Source organism: Oncorhynchus mykiss, chromosome 14 (genome assembly GCF_057628025.1).
Source record: "Oncorhynchus mykiss isolate SJ-2025 chromosome 14, ASM5762802v1, whole genome shotgun sequence".
Lineage (NCBI taxonomy): Eukaryota > Metazoa > Chordata > Actinopteri > Salmoniformes > Salmonidae > Oncorhynchus > Oncorhynchus mykiss.
Genome location: NC_143035.1, coordinates 11898542 through 11907891, shown reverse-complemented (window position 1 = coordinate 11907891; position 9350 = coordinate 11898542).

Here is a 9350-nt window from a genome sequence, read left to right as displayed (position 1 = left end):
ACACTGGACCCACTCCAATTCACATACCGCCCTAACAGATGATGCAATCTCGATTGCACTCCACACTGCCCTATCTCAGCTGGACAAGAGGGACACCTATGTGAGAATGCTGTTCATTGACTACAGTTCAGCATTCAACACCAAAGTACCCTCCAAGCTCCTCACTTAGCTAAGGACCCTAGGACTGAACACCTTCCTCTGCAACTGGGTCCTGGACTTCATTACGGGCCTCCCCCAGGTTGTGAGGGTAAGCAACAACACTTCCGCCATGCTGACCATCAACACTGGGACCCCTCAAGTAGAGGTCTTCCCGGTTCCAAAAAGTTTGACCCGTTCCGAAATGGATCCGTGGCTTTCCCACCCGACCCAGCATGCATAAATTAAGCATTTAAGGAGACCCGTTCCGAATAGACCAGAGGACCGTCAGACCCATTCCGAAAAGACCTGTGGTAAAACAGACCCAAACAGACATGTGCTGGTTCGGATCTGAGATTAGAAAGAGAGAGAGAAAGAAATCTCCCACGGGGAAATGAAACATAGTTACAAACTGGCTATAATAAATTACTAAAAAACTGTCAGTTGTGTTTCGATGTGTAGTATTTTCAAAACTGTATAGCCTATTGTTTTATTGGTATTTATTTGATTATTTTTGTACCCTTATTTGACCAATTAAGTTGACTGAGAACACATTCTCATTTACAGCAACGACCTGGGGAATAGAGTCCGGGTTGGTTCCTTGTCAATCTTTGGCTTATTGGTGAAATCAGCAGTCAGACAATATCTTCTTTAAGTAAATCAATCAAAACCTTTATTAATGCAATTGCAGACAGAGGTTGACAATCAGGAACATAGCACACATGTTTCCAAGTCAGTTCTGCACCCGACCTAAGGGCACAGCTGATTTTTTACATGTGTTCACTCCCTAGTGGTATGATCACCTATGTCAATGTATGTGTGTATCAATAAGCTGAGGTTACCTTATAAGGCAACCTAGTAGAGTAGTTTATCTGAATTTATTAGAATTGTCAGCTGTCACATAAGATCAAAATATCAAAATCAGACAGTGGTTACTTCTTACTTCCCTTTATCTAGTTTCGGTGTAACGGTTTTCTTCCTGTGAAGGAGAGGCGGACCAAAATGCAGCGTGGTTATTTATAAACATCTTTAATTAATGAAAGATGAAAATGTGAACACTATACAAAATAAGAAAACGTGGAAAAACCGAAACAGTCCTAACTGGTGCAAAACACAGAGACAGGAACAATCACCCACAAGATACCTAAATAATATGGCTGCCTAAATATGGTTCCCAATCAGAGACAAGGATAAACACCTGCCTCTGATTGAGAACCACTCCAGGCAACCATAGACTTACCTAGAACACTCAACCCCATAGACTACAAAACCCCTAGACAAAACAAGACACATAATTCACCCATGTCACACCCTGGCCTAACCAACATAATAAAGAAAACACAGAATACTAAGGCCAGGGCGTGACAGTACCCCCCCAAAGGTGCCGCACACCTAAACCCATAGGGGAGGGTCTGGGTGGGCGTCTGTCCGCGGTGGCGGCTCTGGCGCGGGACGTGGACCCCATTCCAACACAGTCTTATTCCGGTTACTTAGCGTCCCTTGAGTGGTGACCCTCGCCGCTGACCTTGGCCTAGTAACCTTAACAAAGGGCCCCACTGGACTGAGGGACAGCTCGGGACTGAGGTAGCTCGGGACTGAGGGGTAGCTCGGGACTGAGGGGTAGCTCAAGACTGAGGGGTAGCTCAAGACTGAGGGGTAGCTCAGGCAGGTTGACGGCTCTGCCGGATCCTGGCTGAATGGCGGCTCTGGCGGATCCTGGCTGAATGGCGGCTCTGGCGGATCCTGGCAGACTGGCGGCTCTAGCGGATCCTGGCAGACTGGCGGCTCTGGCGGATCCTGGCAGACTGGCGGATCCCGGCAGACTGGCGGTTCTGGTGGATCCCGGCAGACTGGTGGCTTTGACGGATCCCGGCAGACTCTGGCGGCTCCATGCTGACTGGCGGCTCTGGCGGCTCATGACAGAAGGGAGACTCTGGCGGCTCATGACAGATGGGAGACTCTGGCGGCTCATGACAGATGGGAGACTCTGGCGGCTCATGACAGACGGGAGACTCTGGCGGCTCATGACAGACGGGAGACTCTGGTGGCTCATGACAGACGGGAGACTCTGGCGGCTCATGATAGACGGGGAGACTCTGGCGGCTCATGACAGACGGGAGACTCTGGCGACTCATGACAGACGGGGAGACTCTGGCGGCTCATGACAGACGGGCAGCTCAGGCAGCGCTGGGCAGACGAGCAGCTCAGGCGACGCTGGAGAGGAGGAAGGCTCTGACAGCGCTGGACAGGCGAAGCACACTGCAGGCCTGGTATATGGTGTCGGCACTGGTGGTACTGGGCCAAGGACACGCGCAGGAAGCCTGGTGCAGGGAGCTGCCACCGGAGGGCTGGTGCGTGGAGGTGGTACTAGATAGACCGGACCGTGCAGGCGCACTGGAGCTCTTGAGTACCGAGCCTGCCCAACCTTACCTGGTTGAATGCTCCCGGTCGCCCTGCCAGTGCGGCGAGGTGGGCTGTACAGGTGAACCGGAGACACCATGCGTAAGGTTGGTGCCATGTACGCCGGCCCAAGGAGACGCACTGGAGACCAGATGCGTAGAGTCGGCTTCATGGCACCTGGATCGATGCCCACTCTAGCCCGGCCGATACGAGGAGTTGGTATGTACCGCACCGGGCTATGCACCCGCACTGGGGACACCGTGCGCTCCACAGCATAACACGGTGCCTGCCCGGTCTCTCTAGCCCCCCGGTAAGCACAGGAAGTTGGCGCAGGTCTCCTACCTGGCTTCGCCATACTCCCTGTGCCACCCCCCCCCCCCCCCCCCCCCCCCAAGAAATTTTTGGGGCTGACTCTCGGGCTTCCTTGCCAGCCGTGTTCCCTCGTATCGCCGGCTCCTCTCTCCGGCTGCCTCTGCTCTCCTAGCTGCCTTCACCTGTTCCCATGAGAGGCGATCCTTTCCCGCCAGTATCTCCTCCCATGTGTAGCAACCCTTGCCGTCCAACACATCATCCCATGTCCATTCCTCCTTGTGCTGCTCCTGCTGCCGCTGCCTGTCACCACGCCGCTTGGTCCTGTTGTGGTGGGTGATTTTGTAACGGTTTTCTTCCTGGGAAGGAGAGGCGGACCAAAATGCAGCGTGGTTATTTATAAACATCTTTAATGAAAGATGAACACTATACAAAATAAGAAAACGTGGAAAAACCGAAACAGTCCTAACTGGTGCAAAACACAGAGACAGGAACAATCACCCACAAGATACCTAAAGAATATGGCTGCCTAAATATGGTTCCCAATCAGAGACAACGATAAACACCTGCCTCTGATTGAGAACCACTCCAGGCAACCATAGACTTACCTAGAACACTCAACTGAACACAACCCCATAGACTACAAAACCCCTAGACAAAACAAGACACATAATTCACCCATGTCACACCCTGGCCTAACCAACATAATAAAGAAAACACAGAATACTAAGGCCAGGGCGTGACATTCGGTCTGACTCAGACCTAGCCTGCAAGCACACTCTCGCAACAGCCAGGGCTTAAAACCTATCTAGGGTACGTGGGACGGTAGCGTCCCACCTGACCAACATCCAGTGAAATTGCAGAGCGCGAAATTTTAAAATACAAAATTCTAATATTTAACATTCTTGAAATATATTTGTTATACATCAACATAAAGCAGGACTTCTTGTTAATCCATCCGCCGTGTCAGATTTCAAAAAGGCTTTACGGTCAAAGCAAACGATGCAATTATCTGAGGACAGCGCCCCGCATACAAAAGCATGAAAAATATATTTCAACCAGGCAGGTGTGACACAAAAGTCAGAAATAGCGATATAAAAAATGCCTTCTTCTGTTGGCACTCCAAAAGGTCCCAGTCCCACATCACAAATTGTCCTTTTGTTCGATAATGTCCTTCTTTATATCCATAAAAACTCAGTTTAGCTGGCGCGCTTCAGTCAATAATCCACTCAGTTTCCCTCCATCAAAATGCATACGAAATGAATCCCAAACGAATAAACTTTTCCAAACAAGTCAAACAACGTTTATAATCAAACCTTAGATATCCTAATACGCAAATAAAGAATCAAATTGAAGACGGAGAATAGTATGTTCATTACCGGAGATAAATAAGAAAGAACGTGCTTTCCTCCACACGCTTGGAAACACTACAGCCAAAATGGGAGCCACCTAGAAAAACTACAATTTCTGGGTCATTTAAAAAAAAACTGCCTGAAACTCTTTCTACAGACTGTTGGCATATGAATCTTAAGGTCCCCTTAATCAATAATGGGGAGGGTCTTTGGGACCCACCCCCGGCAATAGTTACAGGAGATAGGAGGGGGGATGAATTAGGTGGCCATGATGGATGAAGGCCAGATTGGACATTTCAGCCAGGGTTAACACCACTACTCTTAGGATAAGTGCCGTGGGATCTTTAATAAGTGCCGTGGGACCATAGAGAGTTTTTACTTTCCTAAAACAATTTTTCATATTTAAATAATTGGTTTAGATTCTTAAATAGGCCTACAATAATAATAATGATATACAATAATAGTAATGATAAAACAAATGTATAATAAATATGAAAATCAATATATGAAAGTTTGAAAATTGCAATCAAACCTGAATAGTGAGATGCACACAGTCCATTTGGCTGCACCAATGTTCTTCTCCTCTTGATCCACTACAACATTAAAACATGTCCCGGGGACATTTCCCTCCCCAGCTTCTTTTCACTATTCTCCTTCTCCTTTAACTTTCATTTTCCTTAGGCTTTGCAGTCAACAGTAGCCTAGGTCAAGGCTGCTTTCACTTGTTCTTTCTTTTGTCAGCAGCGGGCACACACATGAGGTGAGCAGCTGGAACCAGTTTGAGCTGGACATAAGCTATACGGTCCAATTGGGTCCCGTCAGTCAATCAATTTGACCTGCATATACCCGAGACCTGTGGCAATTATACCAGACTCGACCCAAATCCGAGACAAAAGTCCGATATTTAGGAACCGGACCCGATCTCGTCATTTTGGGTCTGTTAGATCCGTCGATGAGACATCCTATAGGGAGGAGGTCAGATACCTGGCAGTGTGGTGCCAGGACAACAACCTCTCCCCCAATGTCAGCAAGACAAAGAAGCTGATTGTGGACTACAGGATACGGAGGGTTGAACACGCCCCCATTCACATCGACGGGACTGTAGTGGTGCGGGTCAAGAACTTCAGGTGTCCACATCACTAAGGATCTATCATGGTCCACACACACCAACACAGTCGTGAAGAGGGCACCACAACGCATCTTCCCCCTCAGGAGGCTGACATTTTTTTTGCATGGGGGCTCTCAGATCCTGAAAAAGTTATAGAGCTGCACCATTGAGAGTATCTTGACTGACTGCATCACCGCTTGGTATGGCAACTGCTTGGCACTTGCTACAGGGCAGTGCGTACAGCCCAGTACATCACTGGGGTCGAGGTCCATTTGTTCGCTCCGCTACCGCATGGCAAACTATACCAATGCACCAAATCTGGAACCAACAGGACCCTCAACAGCTTCTACCCCCAAGCCATAAGACTCCTAAATCGTTCCTTAAATATTTAACCAAATAACTACCTGGACTATCTGCGTTGAGCATTTCTCTTTTTTTTGCACAAACGTTTTTTGTCTCATCATCACATACGCTGCTGCTACTGTTTATCATCTGTCACTGTATTCCGAGTTGTACGTACATACCTACCTCAGTTACCTCGTACCTATGCACATCGACTCAGTAATGGTACCCGTGTATGCAGTGCCTTGCGAAAGTATTCGGCCCCCCCTTGAACTTTGCGACCTTTTGCCACATTTCAGGCTTCAAACGTAAAGATATAAAACTGTATTTTTTTTGTGAAGAATCAACAACAAGTGGGACACAATCATGAAGTGGAACGACATTTATTGGATATTTCAAACTTTTTTTAACAAATCAAAAACTGAAAAATTGGGCGTGCAAAATTATTCAGCCCCTTTACTTTCAGTGCAGCAAACTCTCTCCAGAAGTTCAGTGAGGATCTGATGTTGACCTAAATGACTAATGATGATAAATACAATCCACCTGTGTGTAATCAAGTCTCCGTATAAATGCACCTGCACTGTGATAGTCTCAGAGGTCCGTTAAAAGCGCAGAGAGCATCATGAAGAACAAGGAACACACCAGGCAGGTCCGAGATACTGTTGGGAAGAAGTTTAAAGCCGGATTTGGATACAAAAAGATTTCCCAAGCTTTAAACATCCCAAGGAGCACTGTGCAAGCGATAATATTGAAATGGAAGGAGTATCAGACCACTGCAAATCTACCAAGACCTGGCCGTCCCTCTAAACTTTCAGCTCATACAAGGAGAAGACTGATCAGAGATGCAGCCAAGAGGCCCATGATCACTCTGGATGAACTGCAGAGATCTACAGCTGAGGTGGGAGACTCTGTCCACAGGACAACAATCAGTCGTATATTACACAAATCTGGCCTTTATGGAAGAGTGGCAAGAAGAAAGACATTTCCTAAAGATATCCATAAAAAGTGTTGTTTAAAGTTTGCCACAAGCCACCTGGGAGACACACCAAACATGTGGAAGAAGCTGCTCTGGTCAGATGAAACCAAAATTGAACTTTTTGGCAACAATGCAAAACGTAATGCTTGGTGTAAAAACAACACAGCTGAACACACCATCCCCACTGTCAAACATGGTGGTGGCAGCATCATGGTTTGGGCCTGCTTTTCTTCAGCAGGGACAGGGAAGATGGTTAAAATTGATGGGAAGATGGATGGAGCCAAATACAGGACCATTCTGGAAGAAAACCTGATGGAGTCTGCAAAAGACCTGAGACTGGGACAGAGATTTGTCTTCCAACAAGACAATGATCCAAAACATAAAGCAAAATCTACAATGGAATGGTTCAAAAATAAACATATCCAGGTGTTAGAATGGCCAAGTCAAAGTCCAGACCTGAATCCAATCGAGAATCTGTGGAAAGAACTGAAAACTGCTGTTTACAAATGCTCTCCATCCAACCTCACTGAGCTCAAGCTGTTTTGCAAGGAGGAATGGGAAAAAATGTCAGTCTCTCGATGTGCAAAACTGATAGAGACATACCCCAAGCGACTTACAGCTGTAATCACAGCAAAAGGTGGCGCTACAAAGTATTAACTTAAGGGGGCTGAATAATTTTGCACGCCCAATTTTTCCGTTTTTGATTTGTTGAAAAAGTTGAAATATGAAAAAGTGAAATATCCAATAAATGTCGTTCCACTTCATGATTGTGTCCCACTTGTTGTTGATTCTTCACAAAAAAATACAGTTTTATATCTTTATGTTTGAAGCCTGAAATGTGGCAAAAGGTCGCAAAGTTCAAAGGGGCCGAATACTTTCGCAAGGCACTGTATATCCAAGTTATTGTTACTCATCGCGTATTTGTTATTACTTTTATTATTACGTGTTTTACTTTGGGGAAGGGCCCGTAAGCACTTCACTGTTAGTTTACACCTGTTGTTTATAAAGCATGTGACAAATAACATTTGATTTGATCTCACTGGCCAATGAATGGAGGAACATATAAGACCCCACCCAGCAGACAATCGTGTTCAAATTGTCATGCTGCGTCACGCGGTTGCTAAGCTAATTGTCACACAATCTATTCTAAAAGTCAGGGTATGAGTCGAGAAATATAACTATTGTCCTCAAAAATATTTGTACAACTATTCGATATTATAAACAAGTTAATTATCTCACATCTATGAAAATATGTGTAATGTTGTGCATCTTGTCCACGTAATTCATGCTAATGTTTTTTTTGAGCTAGCACCCAATTGACTCTCATTCACTCATTGAAGGAGTGCACTTTTTGTCCCAGAATCTCCACTGACAACATACGGGCATCGTTCACAATGTCCGTTAATACGAATCCAATAGAGTTTCCCATCTCCTCATTTCTTAAAGTAACCCTGGCCTGACCTTTCCAAAATGGTAAAGATCTCTTCCCCATTGTTCCAAGATGGTGTACAGTAACAGATCCAGTGTGTGTGTGTGTGTGGGTCTATATGTGTGTGCATGCGTGTGTGTGTGTGTGTGTGATTGTAAAGCCCATCCAATCTCAAGCTGGGGCCTGTCTGATCTGACATGCTGGTGATATTTTAACACAGTAAATGCCATGATCCCCTTGACAAGCCAGCTCATAAAAACAGGCCCAATCTGAGGGCTTTAACACAACATGCTTCTCACGTAATGCTACCCCACCTTCTGTGGCAGAGACAGAGGCGAGAGGAAACGACGATAGGGCTCCAGACCTAATCCGAAGAAAAGCTGACTGACAACGCAGCCCTGATTCCACATTCATTGAAGGCCTTGTTTTATTTATTTAATATTTGAAATAGCGGCTGGGTGAGACAGAGTATAAATAGTTATTGTGCTACAAACATCCCTCACCTGTTGGAATGGCTGCATGGGGCTGGGAGGATTAACAGAGAGAGATAGGGAGAAAGGGAGAGAGAGGGAGGGAGAGAGAGAGGGAGAAAGAGGGAAAGAGAGCAAGTGAGAGTGTGAGAGAGAGGGGGGGGAGATATGTCAACCCACGTCAACGTTGTGATTTAGAAATCTTGAACTTGACCTGAAAATGTGTGATTAAATGTTAGGGTGTACTGTCAGGGTGTGACAGTACACCACAGGGACTTGGTGGCACCTTAATTGGGGAGAATGTGATTGTGGTAATGGCTGGAGCGGAATAGGAGGAATATTATTAAATACATCAAACACGTGGTCTCCAGGTTGTTGATGCCATTCCATTTGCTCCGTTCCGGCCCCTCAGAAGCCTCCCCCTACCATACACCATAATGACAGCATCCAATCCAAAGTGGTATTTTTACATGACAATAAGACATGCAGCCGTCTTGCATTGTTAGACTCTCTGAAAGTGTTTTATTTCACCGGGAACATTGCCTCCTTCCTTTCGAGTCAACACGTCAGACCACTCTGGGATCCCAATAAGCTGCAAAGCCTCAGCGAAATGTCAAGATAATGAGAAATTCTAATAAACACAGCTGAAGAAAGTCAATATGCTGTTTGAGGAAGCGAAGTGGGAAAAGAAAGGAATCACAACACATTAACACCCAGGTCATGGATTATGCCTATGGCTGGGAAGCACTGGCTACAAATTCATTGGAAACTGGAAATCTAATTTCCAACGCATCTCATATGTGGAGAGGTTCTCTGCCTCTCAATCATT